Source organism: Amborella trichopoda, chromosome 11 (assembly GCF_054954075.1).
Source record: "Amborella trichopoda isolate Santa Cruz 75 chromosome 11, AtrichopodaSantaCruz75HAP2 v2.0, whole genome shotgun sequence".
In the NCBI taxonomy this organism is placed as follows: Eukaryota; Viridiplantae; Streptophyta; class Magnoliopsida; order Amborellales; family Amborellaceae; genus Amborella; species Amborella trichopoda.
The window spans coordinates 29,055,988-29,080,248 of record NC_142346.1 but is presented as its reverse complement, the minus strand read 5'-3'; positions in this window follow the sequence as shown (position 1 = coordinate 29,080,248).

The window sequence follows — 24,261 nt, the reverse complement described above, 5'->3', positions numbered from 1 at the left end:
TGACCGGCGAGGCCTTGAATTGGTATCGAAGAACAATGTCCGGTCAACCACACATCACTCAAGACGAAATGTTAAACCTATTCATCTCTCACTACCGTGGGTCGACACCATGATCTCTCTCCTTGGGAGAGCTTAGTGCAACAAAAAACAACCCAGGAGAATCCTTCGAGGATTTCATTGGTCGATTCTGCAAGGTGGCGATGCGGGTCATAGAATGTCCACTTACGGACCCAGCCAAAATCTCCATGGCCTTAGAGAATGCCGCTTCTGAGTATAGGACCTTCTTCAGCCAAGGTCTTATCCCCCACTCCTTCGACTCCATGATTGAGCGGGTGGCGTGGCATGAAAGGGCTAGAGGGACACCCCTCAGCACCAGGCTCAACAATAAACCAATAACAACTCCCCAAAATAAGAGCAAAAACAATAATAAGGGGAATGCTTTCGGTCAGGTTAATGAGATTGTCGTTAAGGTACCTATTTAAGGTTTAGCCACTCAGCACAACAATCGGAACCAAAACTGAAGGGGTCAGCCTAGAGCCAACACTCAAAATAATAACCAAAGGCGAGAGGATAATTTCACCCCTCTCAAAGACCCATTAGAAAAAGTGCTGGAGTTACTCCTGGCTAGAAATATGGTTTATCTCCCAACACCATCTGAACCTCCATTTCAAGTATAGGAGCAAGTGGTGCAAATGGCATCAAAACCATGCTCATGATACTCAAAACTGCTTGTATTTGAAACAGGTGATTCCAGGGTTAATCAATAAGGGGGACATCACTGCAACCTATTGAAGAACCTAATCAAAAGATGGGTGTCTTCACAAATCCACTCCCTAAAAATATGGTCACAACGATCGAAAAGCTAGGAGCTCAAGACAACTCAAAAGATTATGTTGTCATTCACATGATTGAGAGTGGAGATGAAGAAGATGATCCCAATCAACTCATATTTGCTCGTCATCATCATTTTCAAGAGTCCGAAGAAGATCTTTTGAGCCTTCTAAGAGGAAACACCTCACCTCCATACCTCGATAACCTTCCAAATGGGACTAATATGGCGAAGATGATACTCTAGACATTGATATGGTCAAAACCAATGAAAATGTGTCATCTCCCAAATAGGGGGGCCAACACTCCGAAATCTCCAATTACTCTCGTCAAGGTTGATCCTGTCGAGCTTTAGGCTGACGAGGTTGATTCGTTAACCCGAAGAGGCCAAGCGTTCAAACCCATTCAACTGATGGCCAATACTATCGATGAAAGAATGAGAAACACGTCAAAAGCTAGACAACCAGCAGGGGTCGCAGATCACGAGCCTACTAAAGAAATTCAAGGATCCACAACCATATACGATCTACCAGCTCATCTCGAGAAGATCCAGGCTCAAATCTCCATTTTGGAGCTACTCGTCAACTCACCAGTACATAGAGCCCAGACCGAAAGGTCCTTGCCAAGACACACATCCCGAGCAGCACACAACCAGAAGAATTGTATGGAATGATCAACCAACTGATGGCACCAACGCTAATTGTGTTCACAGATGATGACATCCGAGCCAGCTTCAATTGCTTTCATGTCCAACCTATGCACATCACTGTTTTCATGCAAGCATATGAAATACGAAGAAGTGCGAGTTGATAATGGGGCATCCCTAGACATATGCCGTATGAAAACAGTGAAGCAGATAGGCAAAAGCCCGAATGACATAGAGCCATGTCAACCAACTATCACTGCATATGACGGGACCAAGAGACAAGCTGAAGGCATACTGCCTCTCACACTCAAGATTGGCCCAATCGTCCAAACGATAAAGTTTTATGTCTTGGACATAAGACCTTCATTCAACATGCTGTTAGGAAGACCATGGCTGCATGAAAACCTCATGGTCACCTCTACACTTCATCAATGCCTCAAATTTTTGACTAAAACTGGCGTCGCAAAGGTATGCGTTGAACTCCCTTCTTTCCTCAATCCTAGTATAGGTAACAGGAAGCTAGTCATAGGGGTCGCGCTTAGAGAAATCCCGCTCGCTTCCTTTGAGCAAGCCAATTTTGCCACTTTACGCTTAGAGGCCGGCACGTGCTCTTCTCCCACATCGATGGAGGACATCATCCAATGCCAACATCGATATGGTTTCGGGTCCCTCGAGGCTTGGCACGTGCTCTTCTCCCAAGGCTTCCAACCATGCCAAGGCTTGGGGAGTCAAGAGCAAGGCGTAATGGAGGCAATCTCTAAATCACCCCAAGCCAAACTGAAAACAGGGATCAAAGAGGACTCAGGTGTTCTCTCACGTTATTGTAAAGCTGGATGAAGCATTCATGCTATCCGGGTTTTGTATCTGGAGGCATTCAAAGCCTCCACCCTCTTGATGCTCGTTCTTAAAAACGGCCAAAGGTGATCCTTGATTCCCCAACGATTGGGAGTTCTTCTTCTACACCTCAACACATACAAGAACTAGGAATTGAAGACCTTTTTGCTGATCTGGATTTGAAGGTATGCACAATCGGCTCTAACCCAGCCAAGCATGCTCATCTGTCTATTCAAACACAGGAATGGAATTGGTTGATAATTCCTCTATCTCGAGAATTGCTTGAAGCATACCAGTGGTACCTTCAAGTCTTGCTGCCAAAAAATGGATAGGCGCAGGGTGGCCACCTAACCACCCTGCGCGTCCAGTCCCCAACATATCTCTCGCGAGTCTCATAAGGGACACCTCTTGTGTTATTTTTAAAACCATTGAAAATTCAAAACATGATGATAATGAAAAAGAATTTTCAAAAATGAAAAATACTCAAGATAGCCTAATAACAGTGCATACCCAAGACGACAAATTGGACAATCAAGACGAAAATCAAGAAAGTCAAGAGTCAAAAGAAATCCCTCAACCTGAGGAACTCACTTCCAATGTTGAGCAATTCAAAAAGAGATTCAATGGTGACCTAATGGCTATCATCGAAGAGACGATCGACGTAAACCTAAGAACTGAGAAGGACTCAAGGTTAACCAAGATTGGAACCTCCCTATGTCTTGTGGAGCAGGAAAATATGATTTCCTTTCTCAAGGATTATCGCAATGTCTTCACCTGGTCAAGCGATGATATGCTAGGGTTAGATCCCACATTGGTGCAACATCACCTAATATTCAACGAAGGAGGGACGCCTGTAAGGCAGAAACTCCGACGTCAAAAGACCCAAAATCAAAGAAGAAACTGATAAACTGCTCCAGGAAAAATTCATCGATTATTCAAAATGGTTGGCTAATATAGTGGTTGTACCCAAGAAAGATGGGAAGATCTGAGTGTGTGTTGACTATCGAGACCTCAACATGGCATGCCCAAAGGACAATTTTCCATTACTAAACATAGATACCTTGGTTAACAACACCGCGGGCCAGAAGATATTGCTTCTCAGGCTACAACCAGACCCTCATGGCAGAAGAAAACCAAACCAAAACGTCGTTCATAACATAATGGGGAACCTACTACTACCGTGTCATGCCCTTTGGCCTAAAAAATGTAGGGGCAACTTATCAGCGGGCAATGACTAGCATCTTCCATGACCTGATGCACACCATCATTAAAATGCCCCCTCCCCGGAACATCATAGAAATTCGTGGGCTTCAAGGTCGCATACAAGCCATAAGACGTTTTATTTTACAACTGGCAGATAAGTACGCGATGTTCAATATGCTCCTTAAGAAGGATACCCCATTCATATGGGATAATGAATGCCAAGAAGAGTTCGATCAAATCAAGGAGTACCTCACCAAACCTCCCATCCTTAGTCCTCCAAGTCCTGATAAACCCCTGTTCCTATACATATCTGTGAAAGACAAGACCATGAAGGCAATGCTTGGACAATACGATGACCATGGAAAAGAACGAACCATATACTACATTAGCAAAACTATGGTGGACTACGAGACAAGATACACGAATGTGGAGAAGGACTGCTTGATGCTTATGTGGGCCATGTAGAAGTTAAGACACTATGTCTTATCTCATACGATCAATCTCATCTCAAAAATTGACCCACTCAAATACCTATTGGAAAGACCAGTCCTTAACGGACGTTTCGCAAAGTGGAGATTGCTATTGAGCGAGTTCGAGATCTAATATGTTACTCAAAAATCAATCAAATGACAAGCCATTGCTGACCACTTGGCTGAATACGCACTACCAGATAACAGTCCCGTCAACACGAATCTCCCTGATGAAAACCTTTTCACAATCGAGGAATCAATTTGGGAGCTATACTTCGACGGTGTAAGGAATGAATACGGGTCAAGTGCAGGTATCATACTATGCTCACTCAAGAAGATTTTAATGCCAACAACCATCAGATTGAATTTTTCATGTACTAATAACATTGCTGAATATGAAGCCTTGATATTCGGGCTGAGAACGCTATGGGAATGAAAATCTAGCAAGTACGAGTGATTGGTGACTCCTTCCTTGTCATAAACCAAGCTCAAGGGATTTGAAAGGTGAAAGAATAAAAGCTCAAACCCTATAAAGAAAAGGTTGAAAAGATGCTCCCATATTTTAAGAAAATCACCTTTCAGCACATAACTAGGGAAAATAATTTGTTCGCCGATACCCTTGTGACCCTTACTTCAATGGTTGATATTTCTCAAGAAATCACCCTGCTGTCATTCTACATCAGAAACAAACATGATCCTTCCCCACCAAGGATCGAAGAAGAAATAGAGTAAGAAAATGAGAACGATGAGAAAGTGTTTCTCGTTGCTTGTAAGAGGTGATCTTCTGTTCAAAAAATTGTTCGATGACATCATTCTACGGTGTCTTGATCAGCCAGAAATCAACCAAGTATTGACAAAATTACACAATGAAAGAGGTCATTCTGGAGCAGCCGCCTTAGCTCAAAAAATCAAGCACCAAGGCTATTACTAGACCACCATGGACAAAGATTGTTGAAAGTTCATTAAGAGGTGTCCCAAATGTCAACTTTATGGGGACCTCATCCATGCATCGCCCGTATGGCCCTTTGCCATGTAGGGTCTTGATATCATCGGAATGATCTCACCGAAAGCCTCAAACGACCACTGTTTTGTATTGATGGCTATAGAGTACTTCACAAAATGGGTAGAGGCCACATCATTTGTCAAAAAAGTTGCTTATTTCATAAAGAACAATATTGTATTCGGATTCGGTGTTCTTGAGTTAATCATTACTGACAATGGATCCAACTTCAAAAATGAAAAGGTCACTAAGGTGTGAAAAATGTTTGGGATAATGCATAACTTCTCCACACCCTACTACCCTCAAAGAAACGGATAAGTAGAGGCAACAAACAAAGGGCTTCTCAGAATTATAGATAAAATAATAGAAGGTGGCAAAGATTGGCACGAAAAGCTAAACGACACGCTATGGGCCTACTGAACAACAGAGAAGACTCCTAGTGATATGACCCCATACTCATTGGTGTATAAAATGGAAGCAGTGCTACCCACTGACGTTGAGATATTGTCTCTTCGAGTGCTTATTCACAAAAATTCAGATGAGAAACGAAAGATCGAAGCACAAATCTCTGCCCTCGTTACTTTGAATGAAAGACGACTGTGAGCAACACAAAATATCGTTGCTTACCAGTGTAGAATCGAGAGGGCATACCAAAGTGTAGAATCGAGAGGGCATACCAAAGAAAATTTGTTCCTCCACAGTTCAGAGAAGGAGACATGGTACTCAAGAAATCTTCCACACTCCTACAAATCCACACCCTTTTGGTAAGTTCAAACCTAATTGGGAGGGGCCATTCGTGGTTACTCAAGTGCACACAGGCAATTCTTATAAGAAAAAAAATCAGGAGGGGTACGAACTCAACGACCCTATTAATGTGATATATATCAAATTATACTACCCATAATGGGCGCAAAAGCAGGATGAAAACTTGAAAAGGCATCACAAACAAAAGAAAAACAAAAAAAATGAATGGACATGGTGAAAACCTGAAAAAGCATCACGAGTAAAACAAAAAGAGAATAAAAACACTTCAAGAAGGAGCTTTCGATTCAAAACCTCAAGTACAAACAACTTGCAAGTTCTAACAATATTGCACAAGCAGACCTTGAGGGCGAAGACTCCTCCTAAACCCCGCAGGTTCCCAACAGAACCAACTCATAAAGATGTGGGAGGATGACATGAATGGAAAACTGAAGTGACTTCGACAAACCCTGGAAGAACGTCGAGACTTCTCCAAGATGGAAGCCCGGCAAGAATCCAGAGAAATCTTCACTGATCTGCGAAGCACAGGATGAAAGCTTAAAAGGTTAAAGGACAACTTCGAGACTTTTGAGTTCTCACAAGAAAATCCTTTCATCATCTTCGGGTAAAACATAATAAAGAAAATGACGACCAAAGGGGCCACAGGTGGCAAATCTATAAGACCCATGCCTGTTAAAAATGCTTTTTTAACTTGATTGTTAAAACCTCAATTGCCAAAACCCTTTTAGAAAGGACTTCCTCCATCACTATAAGAGGTTAAACTGTTAGTCGATCTGGCCTCATTCTCAAAGCCAACTTCCTATGCCTGCTATGAAGGCTTGAAACTAGTCAGGCACTCCATGGTTGTATGAGTATAACTACCAATTACCACATATAGGAGATGGGTGAACTTCGCCAATGATGGTATTGGCTAGTTTGGGAGCATTTTTCTCTCAACTGGATCCCCTGAGAAAAAATGAGGCAAGATCATCCTTGTGTGTGCGTACAATGACCCAATAGCCAAAAATTCGAGACAAAAACCCTACAACTAGGGGACTGAATATGTAGGAATTCAGTTTGAAACGTGTGTATAAAGAAAGTGTTCCCCTATGCTTAAGTGAAAAAAATCGCACATTTATTAATGAGCAAGAACCCCCCAACAGGGGCAAGATGAAAAAGAACCCAACAGGGGTAAGAAAACAAAAAAAAAAAAAAAAAAATGAGGAAAACAGTTTTCAAACTCCCAATAATAGGGGCAAGATGATAAAGACCTCCCAACAGGGGCAGCAACAAGGAGCAAACAAAAAAAAGGACTCTACAATCACATAAGATCAATCAGAACAGAAAATAAAATTTTGGGTATCTCAAAATTATGAATTTATTCATCCATTGAAAATTGGCTTATTACATGCATTTACACAATTAAACTTGCTCCTATGACCGAAATTGCAACTGTCCAAACGGACTTCAATAAAATGAAAAAAAGTACTGAAAATGAGAATGATCACAAGATCAACTTATTCATGCCAAGAAAATAATAATAATAATAATAATAACACTTTTTCTTATTCAGTCTTTGACTTGGGATCAACGCCCTTCGCCTTGAGCTCTACCACGAAGGCCACTCATTGAGCCAATTTGACTTCAGCCTCTTCCAAGCTAATGTCAGACACATCCTTATTGGATTTGATTCATTTATTTGAACAAGAGGTGCCATCTTCTCGAGGAGGCACGAGATCCTAAGCAGGAGAAGAAGATTCATCATGAAGTCTCGAAGCCTTGGGACACAGTGGAAGAGGGCAAGCACGATCCCACCAAGAATCATAGTTGAAAGTGGTTGTTGGCTTGCCTTGCTTGACCAACCTATCACTTGAAGATGACTTCTTCCCCTTCCACAACAAACCTGCCTTAACCAGAAGTGTGGAAGAGTGTCGTCGAAGCAGAAAGATAGGGCGACGGTCGATCGCTTCTCTAGGAGAAGTATAATGTTAAATATGGCGAAACTAGCGAAGCTCTAGCCAGAATAAGACATGAATGCCCCATAGCAGGCAGAAATAGGGACATATTCTCAAGACTCCTGACCACCCAATCAAAGGATGACAACTCATCAAAAACCCGATGATAATAATTGACATCTCGAGGTCTGGTGGTATCATTGATATATGCCAGTTCTAGAGCATCAGGTACAGTCGTCGTTGTTTGGGGAGGACGGACAATAGCAATGTGTTCATAGGCCCAAATCTGCAAAAACCAGGAGCCAAAAACATCACAACAGGTCACATAATAGAAGCCCAGAACCCCGGAATCAGACTGTGCAGGCGACACTGCTAGTGACACTACTGGTGTCGTCCAGACTGTGTGGGCAACACCACCAGTGTCGCTTGGGCGACACCACCAGTGTCGCCCAACTCAGACCCTCCTGGATCAATGCAAGCCTTTTTCAGTGAACATATGTTGCAAAAATATGGGATCCAGGAGCAAAAACCAGAAGAAATATTGAGTTGCAAGGGAAAAAATAAGGCAAACTTGAGTTTAACAATATACTTGAAAAATCAGGACACTGCCCTCGATGAATCGGTCACCTCGCATGACCCGATCATGAAGACCCTGGTAATGCCCACCAACACAGTTGGAACAATGGTGTAACCCACTCGCTCCCAGAAGGCATGGGCTAAAGGAATAAGGGAACTACGAACCGTCTTATGGCCGCTTGGAAAAAGGATGGATCCTAACAGCACAAAAAGAAAAATACGAATCTATTCAGCGGCTCGAGACTGCTCTCGATTCCAGACCAGCAACTCCATATCGACCCACTAACCATGTGAAGAGTAGGCAGCCCCCAACAGTCGTGCACCCGTGATGGAATGATCGTCGGTGGCAATAGAAGGTCGATACACAATCCCGGCCAAGCTCAAGCCAAAGACCTTGGCAACTTCCTCCAAAGTTGGCGTTGTCTCGCCTGTAGGAAGGAAGAAGGTGTTTGTTTGATAGTTGAATCTCTCAGCAAGAGCTTCAAGGAGTGGAAAGTTCACATGGAAAGAGGCCATGTTCAAGATACCTATCATCAAAATTGAAGCCAAAAAGGCCATGAGCTAGGGCCAATACCGAGAAGAAAGTAACCAATCCTTGTACCAGGGCCCGATGACAGGAAAGCCATTGACACATTGAGGAACTTCACCGGATAAAAGGCCCTGCGAGACATGGGAGGGCAGACCTTCAGGGAAGTGCCTAACCCTAGGAAAAAGAGAGTAGGCCTCCTATTCTCCTCCATTATCAGCCTGCTCTGAAACCTTCCCCTTGCCCTTGGAAATAGCATCGTCCTTCCTAGGAGCCATGAAATCCAAAGGGTGAAAGCAAGAAAAACAGTAAGATCAGAAAGAAGATGATGAAGAAGGAAGAAGATGAAGATGGGAAGAAGAGGGAAGAGATTGAAAGATGAGAAAAGAAAGGGAAGGAGTTGGAATTTATGGAAAATAAGAAATCCGACCCAAAACTCATCCTGCAGGTTTCCACTTCGGCCAACAAAAGATTTAGATAACCCTAAGACTTTCAAAAATGATAAACTTCAATTTTGGAGGTCGGTGGTCTGGGCGACAGGCCTAGTGTCGCCCAATTCCGTACTAGGCTGGGCAACACCACCAGTGTCGCCCACAAAATTTTTGAAAAAGGGACCCCTCTCATCTCAGCACTTTCCAAATAAAAAGAGAAAAAAAAAATTTATATGGGCAACACGCTAGTGTCGCCCAAATTCTCTTTTTGCAAAACCTCTTTTTTTTCAACACCAAGTAAAACATTTAATAAAAATAAATATATATATATATATATATATATATATATATATATATATTGGGCGACACCAGTCATGTCACCTAGACTTGTGGCAACACCACCAGTTCCGCCTAGGCGACACCACTAGTGTCGGCCAAATACTTTTTCTCAAAAATTCCCCACTCAATTTTGGGGTCTTTTGGGGATCAATTTTGGTTTTATCATGTGTTTTATGATTGTTTTCAAACAATTTAATTAATTTTCAAAAATTTTAAGCGCTTCTCCGTAGGATGAGCCTAAACTGCCAACCAATTTTTCAAAAAATATATATAAATAAATGAATAAAATAAAAAATAAAATGCTCCTCGTTGGCACGAGCCTAAACTGCCAACCAAATTCTGAGTTAGAAAACGTCAAACTGGTGCGACGTAAAAGTACCGAGATAGGAAAACGTCAAACTCGTGCGACATAAAAGAACCAAGACAGGTACCGTCTAGAACCATATGACGTAAAATGTTGGGTGTATCCAGTTGAATGTCAAACTTGTGAGACGTAAAAGAGCCGAGGCAGGTAACGTTTAACCCCGTATGAGGTAAAAGGTCGGGGGTATTTCATCTAGCCCCGTATGACGTAAAAGGGTCAGATGTATTATGTCTAGCCCGGTATGACGTAAAAGGTAATGTGTATCTAGTTCAATGTCAAAATCATACGACGTAAAAGAGTCAAGGCAGGTAACGTCTATCCCCGTAAGACGTAAAAGGTCGGGTGTATTCCGTTAGCCCCATATGACAAAAAAGGCCGGATGTATCCAGTTCTACGTCAAACTCGTACGACGTAAAAGAGCCGAGGCAGGTAACGTCTAGCCCCGTATGACATAAAAGGTCGGGTGTATCTGTCTAGCCTTGTATGACGTAAAAGGTCAGATGTATCTGTCTAGCCTTGTATGACGTAAAAGGTCGGGTGTATTATGTCTAGCCCCGTATGACGTAAAAGGGTCAGGTGTATTCTGTCTAGCCCCATATGATGTAAAACGTTGGTTGTATTACGTCTATCCCGGTATAACGTAAAAGGGTCGGTTGCATGGTCCATCACTGCATAATGTTAAACTTCTTAGAGGGCTCTATGGTTGCAGGAGTTAAAAATGCTAGCCAACCTTGTGTTTCGAAATATCTCTCTTTTCAAAATTTTCACTATATATCTTGTGTTTTCAAAAACTTTAATTTCTTTAATAAAATCGTAACCTGTCCTTGCTCCGGGTTCTATTTCGAATCTCTCCCTCTTTTAAAAATTTCTAAAAAGACTTTTAAAAAGAAGGAGCTTGGACACCCGTATATGAGATTACCACGTTGCCGCGATTACCGCGTTGCTGCCTCACCTCTCTCTTCGGAATCGGCCAGATAAGTCTCTACCTATATAAAGCCTTTTCCGATAGAAAGCTTTAGGAAACCCTAAGGAAATCAAAGAAGATGCCAAGGTCAAAAAAAAAAATTTCGAACTGTGAAACCCTTGAAGTTAAGTGCCATAGCCAACAAATCCAACTTGAGTTTGAAGCTTTCGTAACTCATCGACATCTCACGCCGAAAACCCTAAGAGGAAAAATGCCCTAGGTGGGTGAGCTCGGTAAGCGCAATGATTTGGAGGGATTAGTTGGTGTGCTCTCTGACCACATGATGTTAGCAAAAAATTTAAAATGTCTGCATTATCTTTGATGGTCACCTGCCCCTCGAAGGATAGGGAACGCTAGAATGTCTACTTCTTTGCCACTCACCTATCCCTTGAAGGACAGGTAGTGACGGGCAACTGTAGACAACCTATTTTAAATCTGGTAAATTATGTGGTTTCCTAAACCCTTAGGATCACACTGACCTAGTAAACCCAAATCCATAGTTCACACAGCCTACCATGTGACCCAGAACCAATTTGCCTACCCAAAACCCTGCAAATACCCTGTTTTAACCCAAAATCCTGCCAATGCCCCATTTTACCAAAATAATCATTAAAAGTAGTAAAACAAATCCTTTTTTACCCAAATTTTCTCTGAGAACTTCATAAGAGGTTGAAGAACACACCTGAAGTGAAAAATCTCAATTTGGACCAAATTTGATTTGGGAGACACTAAGAGTGTTGCCCAGCCTAGACTGGGTGACACAAGTGTTGTTGCTCGGGCGACACCACAAGTGTTGCTCAACCCTTTTTGGCCCAAAATGGAATTTTCCTTTCGGTGTTGATTTTCTTGCCTTTTGGAGGATTTTTGTCATATTTATTTGGACGACACGCTAGTGTCGCCCAGATCCGAACCACCAAAATGGGCATTTTTAGCTGGAGGATCTATTGGTTATGGAAAGATATCCTTCCCAACAGATCCTTGGCCCTATAAAACTTCCTTTTCATGCCCATTTGAGGGGAGGAAGATGGAACCCTAGAGAGACCTTTTGAGACTTCCTCATAGAGGAAAACTCTAACCTTAACCCTGAAAACCTTAGATCCTTAAGGCAAAACAATCCTATGAAACTAGAGATCTTCTTGTCAACATCCAAATCAGAGTGGCAAAGAGGATGCTGGTTCTAATACGGGCGAGCACTCGAAGGTTCAGGAGTCCCGGGTTATCCTGTCCGATTTGGTAGTTTTTCTTTCTTCTTCTTTTACAATTTTGATTTTTACTTTGATCTTATTTGATTAGTTTGCTTTGAACTCGTGTTTTTAATGCTTTGAATCATGCTGGTTCTGCCACAGATCAGAGAGCGGGTCTTCTCGTTTTCGGGTAGATCTGGCCGCAGATTTGAATTCAATTTTTCCCACTTTCTCTATCACATCTTTTTAATCAGTTTAAGGTGTCAAGATCCGAGAGATCTTCATCAGAAGATCTGCCAGATTTTGCATCGTAAACACTTTGATGTGGCGTTCTTAGACTTTGGAACATTTGGGTCAGCTTGAGATACCGGTGGAACATATTTCAGGAATAGCCCAATAGAATACTCCAATAACTAGTGTTAAAGTCTATAAATCTCATTTAATTTTGGTCTAAATTTAATGATAATGAGAAATTGTGTGTTAACGATCAAATATCACTTATTGATTTATTAAGAAATTTTTAGAATTTTATGAAATTTCTAAACACTAAAAATAACGTTTTTGAAATTGTTTGGGCATAATATCTTTAAAGGACAACCCATTGGATGCCACATGACACCTTAGTGGCCATAGGATGGCCATGTGGCACCCCAAAGGGCCCCACCAGCTGTTGACATCGGCTGACATCATGGCATTGTGTGGAGAGCATAATTGTTATATTGTGTTCTTTTATGTTTTGTTATGTGTTATATTTGTTATGTTGTACTATAACTTAAGTGTTTTATTTTGTCACATGTCTATTTGTTCGTACATGTGACAAACTTAGCTTTTGTAAAGCCAAATCTATTTTTGATAAATAAAATTGATTTTATAAATGTTACTTCCACTTAGGATTCTTTCACATGTGTGAAGAAACCATGCGGTGTGAACCCATTGGTACTAGTACGTGAAGAGCAAAAGATCTATAAATTTGATTGGCTTGTTGTCATAAGATCTTATCCAACACATGTGGTTGTTCCTTTTTACCAAACTGACATTGCCCTTGTCCTTAAAGCAAACTAATAATTTTATTTAAAACCATGGGCGAATGACAACTATGGACCCAATTGGATTTAATCCATGGGACATAGAACAAAGTGTAAAATGAATCTAAGGTTTTAGGGAGTGATATTGGTGTTAAATATCATCTCTACATCTTGATAATTAGATGGGGATGAGTGGCTAGTATTAGAATCTCTCATGTGCCATAGATCTAAGGGCATCAAGGGTTAAGATCACTTCTCTCACTATGATCGAATATAAATATCACTTGACGTTCAGTTAAGCCCTAATTCTATCACTTCAATTTCAAAACAAAAGAGAGAGAGACAACCCTTCAGCTTGATATGCCCCCCATTTCTTCTTGTCATCTTCAACCTTGAGCTATAGGCATGTGATCTTTCAGTGTGTGGTCTTCCATTGATTAAGGTCAAATCGATGGTGCTATATTATCAACTTATTTGTTTGCTCTTGTTAAATTTCTATTTCCTCATCATTTGGAACATCTTAGCTTGCTGTAATTTCTGATTTACAATATCTTCTTGCCTCTTTGATCCTTCTTTTAGTTGATCATTAAAAGCTTCAAGTTCATAGTGTGATCTACACCTTAAGCATATGTTGTGTGGTATGAGTTATTATCAATCTAGACCTCATCTTGCCCATTTCTTTTGATCCGAATTTTCTCTTACTTCCATTGAGATTAAACTTATGATAAGAGAATAATTTCATGTTATTTGAGTAATAGAAATGGGTTTGTGACCCCTTTTTGCATAAAAGAAAAGTTCGGGTAGTCCCGTTGGACTACATTGTGTAGTACTCTCATATCTTGCTAGTTTTGAGTTGTCAATCACCCATACATTGAAAAACTGATGTCATGATAATCTCTCTTATAAATTGTACCTTATTTAGTGATTTTAAAGTGAATATATGCTTCTCATGTGAAGTGATCTCCTTGAGTTATAAAATCGCCTGTGCTCTAGACTATGGGATAACATTAAGTCCCTAAAAGGTCCGAATTATGACCCGAGCGTAAAGGGTTCGACCTACATATTCCCAAATGTTTGTTGCATGATTATTTTTCATAATCTGCTTATATTTAATTTTTTGTGCTATGGAGTAATTGAGCATACCATAGATGTAAGTTACTTGTTCTTATGTTCACATAGTCCATGCTTTAATGGCATAATGAATTATTGGCTATATATCATGCATGATGTATTTAAGTTTGGCTCATCATGATCACTTTTGTTTTATATGTGAATCTTGTATTTATGGTGAGGATGAAGGTTAGAAAGAAGTGGTAATTTTATTCCCATTCGATGAGGAATTTTGAGTGTACATCTTATATTGTGTTGTAAATGGGAGTATTTGTGCATTTGAGAATTGTGTTGTATTTTGTATTTTGATTTTGGGAATTGTAGAGGGACCATATGGAGTTGTAATTTTAATTTCAAAGTATTGTATAAGTCAAGTTTAGCAAATGTGTTTTGAACATTAATGTTGAAATTCGTAAAGGATTTGTTCAATTTGAAAAGCTCATGTTTCAAAATAAGGAAATTTTAAATTGGATTCCTAATACTTGGTCTTATACCACCAACACTAACCACATAAAACATTGCAACATTGAAGGCTCCGACAAAATCTATAAACTTCTCGAGGTACCCTTAACATCTATACCCACATAACAAACTGACAAATTATCCCAAATTTCCCTAAATACAGATACATTAGGAATTGGTAACATGGTTTCTTATAAAATAAAAAACAATAGGTCTGATCTTTTTAACGAGTAAGAAAGCATCCCTTTTATGACTCACATCATCCAGACCCCTAATATTCCAAATAATAATATTCATATGGAAAACGAAGAAGAACCTGGATCGATCGCACTTGGCCCATCAGCGCCATGTTACCCTATAAATAGCAAAGTCAATGAAGAACTGGAGGAACTACTATATTCTACATTGATGGTAATCATTTATCATTTGCAAATGACCACTCCACCCCCAATCATTCTTCTCTCTGCAATTCTTGTTGATAACCTCGACAGAGCCTTAGAGACCTCAGCCTTGCATTTTCCTTTCATTTCACAAAATTGATTTCATAAATGTTATTTCCACTTAGGATTCATTCACATGTTTGAAGAAACCATGCGGTGTGGTCCCATTGGTACTAGTATGTGAAGAGCATAAGATGTTTAAATTTGATTGGCGTGTTGTCATAAGATCTTTTCCCACATATGTGGTTGTTCCTTTTTACCAAACTGACATTGCCCTTGTCCTTAAAGTGAGCTAATGATTTTATTTAAAACCATGGGCGAAGGACAACTATGGACCCAATTGGATTTAATCCATGGGACGTAGACTAAAGTGTAAAATGAACCTAAGGATTTAGGGAGTGATATTGGTGTTAAGTATCATCTTTACATCTTGATAATTAGATGGGGATGAGTGGCTAGTATTAGAGTCTCTCATGTACCATAGATCTAAGGGCATCAAGGGTTAAGATCACTTCTCCCACTATGATCGAATATGAATATCACTGGACGTTCATTTAAGCCCTAATTCTATCACTTCAATTTCAAAGCAAAAGAGAGAGAGACAACCATTGAGCTTGATATGCCCCCCATTTCTTCTTGTCATCTTCAACCTTGAGCTATAGGCTTGTGATCTTTCAGGGTGTGGTCTTCCATTGATTAAGGTCAAATCGATGGTGCTATATTATCAACTTATTTGTTTGCTCTTGTTATTTGTTTGCTCATGTTAAATTTCCTCATCATTTGGAACATCTTAGCTTGCTGTAATTTCTGATGTACAATATCTTCTTGCCTCTTTGATCCTTCTTTTAGTTGATCATTAAAAGCTTCAAGTTAATAGTGTGGTCTACACCTTAAGCATATGTTGTGTGGTATGAGTTATTATCAATTTAGACCTCATCTTGGCCATTTCTTTTGATCCGAATTTTCTCTTACTTCCATTGAGATTAAACTTATGATAAGACAATAATTTCATGTTATTTGAGTAATAGAAATGGGTTTGTGACCCCTTTTTGCATAAGAGAAAAGGTCGGGTAGTCCCGTTGGACTACATTGTGTAGTACTCTCATATCTTGCTAGTTTTGAGTTGTCAATCACCCATACATTGAAAAACTGATGTCATGATAATTTCTCTTATAAATTGTACCTTATTTAGTGATTTTAAAGTGAATATATGCTTCTCATGTGAAGTGATCTCCTTGAGTTATAAAATCGACTGTGCTCTAGACTATGGGATAACATTAAGTCCCTAAAAGGTCCGAATTATGACCAGGGCGTAAAGGGTTCGACCTACATATTCCCAAATGTTTGTTGCATGACTATTTGTCATAATCTGCTTATATTTAATGTTTTGTGCTATGGAGTAATTGAGCATACCATAGATGTAAGTTACTTGTTCTTATGTTCACATAGTCCATGCTTTAATGGCATAATGAATTATTGGCTATATATCATGCCTGTTGTATTTACGTTTGGCTCATCATGATCAATTTTGTTTTATATGAAATCTTGTATTTATGGTGAGGATGAAGGTTAGAAAGAAGTGGTAATTTTATTCCCATTCGATGAGGAATTTTGAGTGTCCACCTTATATTTTGTTTTAAATGGGAGTATTCGTGCATTTGAGAATTGTGTTGTATTTTGTATTTTGATTTTGGGACTTGTAAAGGGACCATATGGAGTTGTAATTTTAATTTCAAAGTATTGTGTAAGTCAAGTTTATTGAATGTGTTTTGAACATTAATGTTGAAATTCGTGAAGGTTTTGTTCAATTTGAAAAGCTCATGTTTCAAAAAAAGGAATTTTTAAATTGGATTCCTAATACTTGGTTTTATATCGCCAACGCTAGCCACATAAAAACATCGCAACGCTGAAGGGTTCGACAAAATCTATAAACGTCTCGAGGTACCCGTAACATCTATACCCACATAACAAACTGACCAATTATCCCAAATTATCCCAAATTCCCTAAATAAAGAACCTAGATCGATCGCACTTGGCCCATCAGCGCCATGTTACCCTATAAACAGCAAAGTCAATGAAGAACTGGAGGAACTACTATATTATGTTTTGATGGTAATCATTTATCATTTGCAAATGACCACTCCACCCCCAATCATTCTTGTCTCTGCAATTCTTGTTGATTACCTCGACGGAGCCTTAGAGACATATGCCTTGTAGTTTCCTTTCATTTCACAGTATTCATTTCATCTTACACATATTATATCTTTCATAATGCTCACGGTTAACAACATGATTATCATCGGTGTACCTCTTTTCGATGGCAACCCATACGTCCTCTAGCATTAGCATACTTTTCAAATATTTTGTGGGACCTGTCATTTAAACAATTTAGGATAACACCTCTGTATGAAAAATCATCATTTTTCCACTTCAAATAGTTTGGCTTCTCTCTAAGAGTTCAGTCATCATCGAGTTCACTAGGTTTTTTTTCATTAATCACATACGACAATTCCATATTATGAAGTAAGAAAAATAATTTATTTTCCATAAAGAAAGAAGAATTAGATCCATCATGCTTCTTATTTTTTACCAATTCCAAGTGTATGCTTTTTATGGTAGCTATCCAATCTAAGCTATGATACCAAATATTAGGATCAATTTAAAGTGACTACTAATATAGATTAATACAAAATTAGATTTGGATCAAAAACCATTTTTGAACCTTACTTGAAAATATTATTAAATACTTTACATGCATATAATCCAATCACATAAGAAGCATAATCATATATTTATAATAAGAGCTTCTCAAATGATTGATTCAAATCCTCAATATACTGTTGGGTAAGTGTGGCCATTAAAGGCCTTATGAGTGCTTGTAAAATGAAATGATAGAGTAGAACATGAGCTCAGTGGGAGTGTAGTCCCCTATGGACCATACTAAGCAAACGATGTTTGCTGATATCGGACTGAGCTTGACGAGCTAGGCCAGTCGATTGGGAAAGCCTATATTACCCTAACATAGAAAACTATCCGATAAGGGTTCTAATAGGTCATCCCTCGATGAGGTCGAAGTATGCCTAGATGAGTGAGCCGAGGGACTGTGCGACCCTTGCGTGTGATGGTGGCCTTTAGAGACGGGGGCCAAAGCCTCATCCGCAAGCCATCACATGGCGTGTATAATGATAGTCGTTTCGAGAAAGTGAACCACCTTTTAGCATGAAACTTATGCATGTGCGAGAGATATCCCTATGCGCCATCGGAGCTGTGGTCGCATCAGGCCTAGGTGACTTTGATACATCTCTAAGGGAGATCCTGAAATCCAAAAATTAGGATTACGACCCCTTGGCTTATTGGTCAGACTTTGGTGACCAACTAATGAGCCTCTGCATAGACTGTGGGTCATGAGAAACACTTGTCGGTTTTATAAAGCAAGTGTGGACCGAAGTCCACAGTTGAAAGTAGAGTGTCCCATTGTTTATTTATTTAATTCCTTGACCATATGGATCATTTTCCCATCTAATGAATTTAATTAAGTTTGTTTTATTTATATAGGATTTTTAGAATTATTATTTGAATTTGTTCTAGATCTTTGGATATTTTATTTATCAAATTTGGATTTATAAAAACATAACTATTGATTATATTGTCTCTAGCACTGTCTTACCATATTTAATTATATTGTCTTGAGATTCCCAATCATAAGAATTGTGGATGTTTTCTTTGTTTAAAGAAAATTGGTTTAGTGTCATCAAGGTCTTTAAGATCTTGAATTTGTTAGTCTTATTTTTTTTGAAGCAAGAGTTATTGTAATAAGACCACTTATAAATGACATTTTGTCGGAAAAAAAGAATAAAAAAATAAAAGGGTGAAAAAAATTATATATATATATATATATATATATATATATATATATATATATATATATATATATATATATATATATCCCTCAACAAGATCACATTAGTCTTTTTTTTATTGGTATCAAATCAATTGATACTTGATGACATTAGTTGTCTTTTCTCCTTATTGAATATAGATCAAGTTTGAGAATGAGACATAAGAAAGCTAATGACTTTTGTAGTCATGTAATACACCTACGGTTAAGAATTATTGGAATATTCAAACATCAAAAAAAGCACGCTATAGAAAGAGTATTCTGGGTTATTTTGGAACAGTAATATAAAGAAGATAATGATGTATTTTCAATTACATACCTCAGTCATATTGTGTCTTTGAGAGTAGGATCTACCTACAGAATTTCAGTATGAGATCCTAAGAGAATTGAGAGTTATGGACTCATCAATGAATGGTGTCAGTTCTAACCTTGCAAAATCCAAGAACTGTCTATTGAGTTCCGTGATTTTTACCATCAATTCTTTGATTTTATTTCAAGTTGAAATTTGACTGTAACTAATAAAATTGAGTATGATTTCAAACAAAAATAGTTTAATTAATAAATTCCTTGTGGTTTGAAAGATATGGTCTATTTATTGAAAGATTTGCAAGTGTTGTTTTTTTGAACAAAAATTATTTTAATGACTTGACAGTTATGATTTTATTTCCATTCTTAACATAATGTTTTATGGACCACACTTATTTTTTAGACTTCCATTCTGGGTCTATTTTATAATAAAATTTATTTTTGAAATAAATATCTGGGGGAAGAGAGGAATACAAATTTTGGATTGAAGAGATGCCATCCTGAATTTTCTACTATTTGGTATATCCTTTATTGAGACATGAATAGATACATGAATCAAGCCCACTTAACAGCGTGAAATGAGGCTTGTAGAAATATATGTGTTATCATTATGTGTCTACTTTCAAATAAAATTGGTTTGGAAGAGAAACTCCTTGAGAGCAAAGAGAAAAAACAATTTTACTTACATTGTGAAGTAAATGTCACTAAAATGAAGACTCACTAAATGGTATGATATAGAGATGGAAATAAGCACTATTTTATATCTTTGAATCCATTTCAATACTCAAATGGATTCAGAGATACACTCTTTATGAGTTGAGAGAAATCATATTTTTATCATTGGATGTTGATGTTCTATTATGTAGTAAATTAAAAGAAGTAGCATGATAAGGCACATCTTTGGATTCCTAATTATGAATACCTTTTAGGGCTCATATAAACAGGTTTTATAGTGTCTCATGAGTATGGTTTATTATAAAACTTCAAAGAGAAGAAATACAAAGTTAGCGAGATACGACACTCTATATGAAGATGATTCGAGATGGGAATAGCAGAAAGAAGAAAAAACACAATACCTATAAAAAAAACTAAAGATCAATGAGATAATCTAATTTGTGATATTTGAAATGATAGGATGAAGAATAATATTTCTTCATTGTGTGAGACAGGGAGAATCTAAGTGCCGAAGAGATAGACACTTCGTGACATGTGAAACTGATGACCAATATATACCTTTCCTTTAGCCTTCTTGGATTAGTACGCAATATGGTCCTCCCTGGAGGAAAAGCCTCCTCTACTGCTTTCTTCTCCACACTTTTCTTAGCCTTCCTCTTATCCATGATCTCCTGATAGACTATCGCAATTGGGATGCTAAAATCCAAACCCATGTCATCCACCATATTACCAACCTGATGCTCCTCTGCATCCACAGCTACTTGGAAAGGCTTTGGAGCATCATGAAGTATAGGAAGCTTCTCCCCTTGAGGTACAACACCCAGAGGGGATATATCATCCATTTCCATTATGGTCGAATTTGGGTCCAAAACAAGCACATCCTCTTTAAAAGAAGACTTGGATCGCAGTGGAACCTCCATCAGCGGTCGGTGAAAATCTTCTTCATATGCATCAACCAGAATAATGGCCAGTGGATCGACCAAAGGAGGTTCAAATAGAGGCATATCGTTGGGTCTGTCTTCTTCTTTGCAGCTCGCTTACAAGGAAGAAACCACATCCTTACCAAGGGTAGAAGCAAGACCAAAAGAAGAGGTTGTAGGGTCTATCTCGACTCCATATCCTCTTCTGCAACAACCAAAGAGACTCATTTCTGCTCATTGGTTTTACCAAAGGCGGTGCCCCAAGCTTCCTTCTGCACTGGCTTCAACAAAATAGAAGGCACTGTATATTGGGAAGATCATCATAGTCAATCAAGGAAACATCCCGAATCCCATTGGAACTTACCAAAGGTGGCCCCTAACTGCCACGTGGATCGACAAGAACACGAGGAGAATTAAAAAGGCCAAAGTTCGCAACAAAATCTTATGGTCCCGCCAGCCTATCTATTGATGGTCTACGCAAATCATCCACCAAAATATTTTGGTCCCGATTTGAAGTTTGAACTTCCCTCCCCAGAGGTCGCGAATAATCCGGGAATCTACGATCAAAACCTTCCCAAGTGTTTAAAAGAGAATTTGCCTTCCTCCCCTGAAAATTCTAGCCTGTCCATTTCCGGTGAAACTTGCCAAAAAGTTCTGATCTATGCTGGTCGTGATAACTTTCGGGTGGAGCACGTACCTCCAAAGCCTGCTTAACCAAACTTTGTTTTATTCCTCTGAACTACCTGCCACTCTCCAGACCCAAATCCACCTCAGATTTCTTAGGTGAGGCTGCCAGAATCTGATTAGAGTGGGCCTCAACACAAGGATCTTCCACAATGATATCGTTTAAAAACTGGTCAAGCCCCACATGCAGTCTAATTTGTTTTGGGTAGGGAGTCCTCACAAACCTTCATATTTTAATTCTCACTGATCTTCTCTGGCCCATTAAAAGCTTGCCCATCAACATCACAAAATTCCAAAAATACCTTAACGATCTTTTTAAAAGTGATCAGATTCCAAGCATAAAGAGGAATCCCCACAACCAAATCCAATAAGAAGCTTTTTGGAGATAGGAAGAATGAACCATATGTTTTCGAACTTCCAACGATAGAAGCTTTCCACAAACTCTATAGAATCTCTCCCGTGCCTTGGAAACATCAAGATTAGTTTTGAGAAAGGAAACTTTTTTACCAAAACCCAAAGATTTAACTTCAAGCAGATAAAGTAGACTCCAACCTCTTCTAGCCCAATTACTTAACCCAAAAACGTTATCTAAATGTGGGCAGAAAGATCCCACCACCACAGATCGAACTCTCATAATAGATTCAACCACCTCCCTCACATCAGTCTCAAAACAAGGAGGAGTCTTCCATACCCCACCCTCCTCCATCCTCAGCAGACTCCTGATGGAGTGAGCCGAGATTGGCTAAGGTGTCAAATTCGCCTATACAAGGCAATGTGGGATCTTTTGCTTGGATATTGAATTTAGGGAAGTAAGTACCAGTCTATGTATTGAGAAGGGGAAAAATAATTACTGATTTTTGTTTATCATGTAACGAGGATCAGGAAACAATGAGCTAATTAGAGAGGGCTATTTATTTTTAAATTGTTCATGCTCGAGAAGTACATGGGAATAGCTAATTAGAGAGATGAATACTTCAACTACAATGGCACAACAGGCTCAACAAATTTTTACATAGATGGAGGTTGTAGAAGCAAACAAATGAGCACAAAAATCTTCTGAAAAATATCGAAAGGTGTTGGTGTGTGGAAGGTTTGGAAAAAAAAAATAGGACATGGGATGGAATGGAATGGTAATGGGAAAAGGAGATGATTCAAGACAAAATAAGATCATTGGTAGCAAAATGGGCCTTAATTTACGAGGTGTGACAAAGGAGGATTTAATGAATAATATGAGGTAATTGGTTCGAAAAGAAATAGTACAGGGTAAATTAACTCCACCGTTGAAAGGGCTTATTGAACTTAATTTTGATGGATGTTTCTTGAAAATCAAGGATTCACAAGAATTGGTGGTTTGTGGCATGGCCGTAGTGGATCAATATTGTTGAAGTATTTTGGATTAGCTGATATTGCGACAATCAATGAAGCAGAATTGTAGACATCTCATTTTAAATATAGCAAATTATATCGTTTTCTGAACCTTTAGGATAACATTATCCTAATAGACCCAATTTAATTACCCCAAAACTACCCAAATCCTATCCCAATTTGAAGTAAAGCCTCAGATCTTTCCAACGGTCCAAGAATCTCTAGAATCGGATCCACAGATAAAAAGATATAATAAATAACAAGTTAGTCCTTGTGAGACCCAACTGTTGGGCCACGGGCCGGGCTGTAACGGGCCCGACAGGCCCAGACGCGGGCTGATGATGCAGTCAACGTATTTGATGATGCAGTAAATGTATTTTCTTTAATTAGATAAGGCTAAAACTTCAAGATAAATCTAAAACATTTAGAAAAAAACTCCAAAACATTTAGAAAAAATCACGAATCTTATAAATACCCCTTTTCCCTAACCCGAAAGGAAAGAAAAAAAAAAGATAAAAAAAAAACCTTAGAAATTCTCGAAATTAGGAAAATTACTCAAAAAGACCAAACATAGGAAAAACCCTTTGAAAATTCCTAAACATTTAGAAAAAATACCCAAAAATCCCAAAAAATTAGAGAAAATATCATAATTCATATTCGACCTCTGAAGATCACAAAACCCTTAGAAAACCAAGAAAATTCACCTCAAGACCCTAAAAAGACCGACAGCTTTAGAAAAATCTCAAGATTGAAAATCCTAAATAAGATAGAAACCCTAGCTTCCTGAAGTCCTAACCCCCAAGACTGAGAAAACCTAGACCTAAGACACAAAAACCTTAGATCAAAATAAGAATTAGGGTACAACAACCCTGGATCTAACCCTTTACACTAGAGATATGCTGGTCAACATCCGAATTTGAGAGACAAAGAGGATCGGTTCAGATACGGGCGAGCCCTTGAAGGTTTGGGAATCCCCGGCCATCTGGCTTGGTTTGGTATTATTTATTTCTCTCACTTTCTTTTTCTTTTTACTATTTTTCTTATTTTATTTATTTTTTATCGATTAACTTGTCTTAAAAATCGTATTTTAATGCTCTGGATCATGCTGCCTGTGCCATAGATCTAAGAGTAGAACTATTCGTTTTCGGGAAAATCTGGCCTCAGATCTGAATTTGATATGTCCCAATTTCTCCACCACTTTATATACATCTTTTTAATTAGTTTAAGGTGTTAGAATTCGAGAGATCCGCATCGGAAGATCTGTCAGATTTTCCTCGTCAACAGTTTGGTGCCCATCGTAGGGCAATTTCGAGCT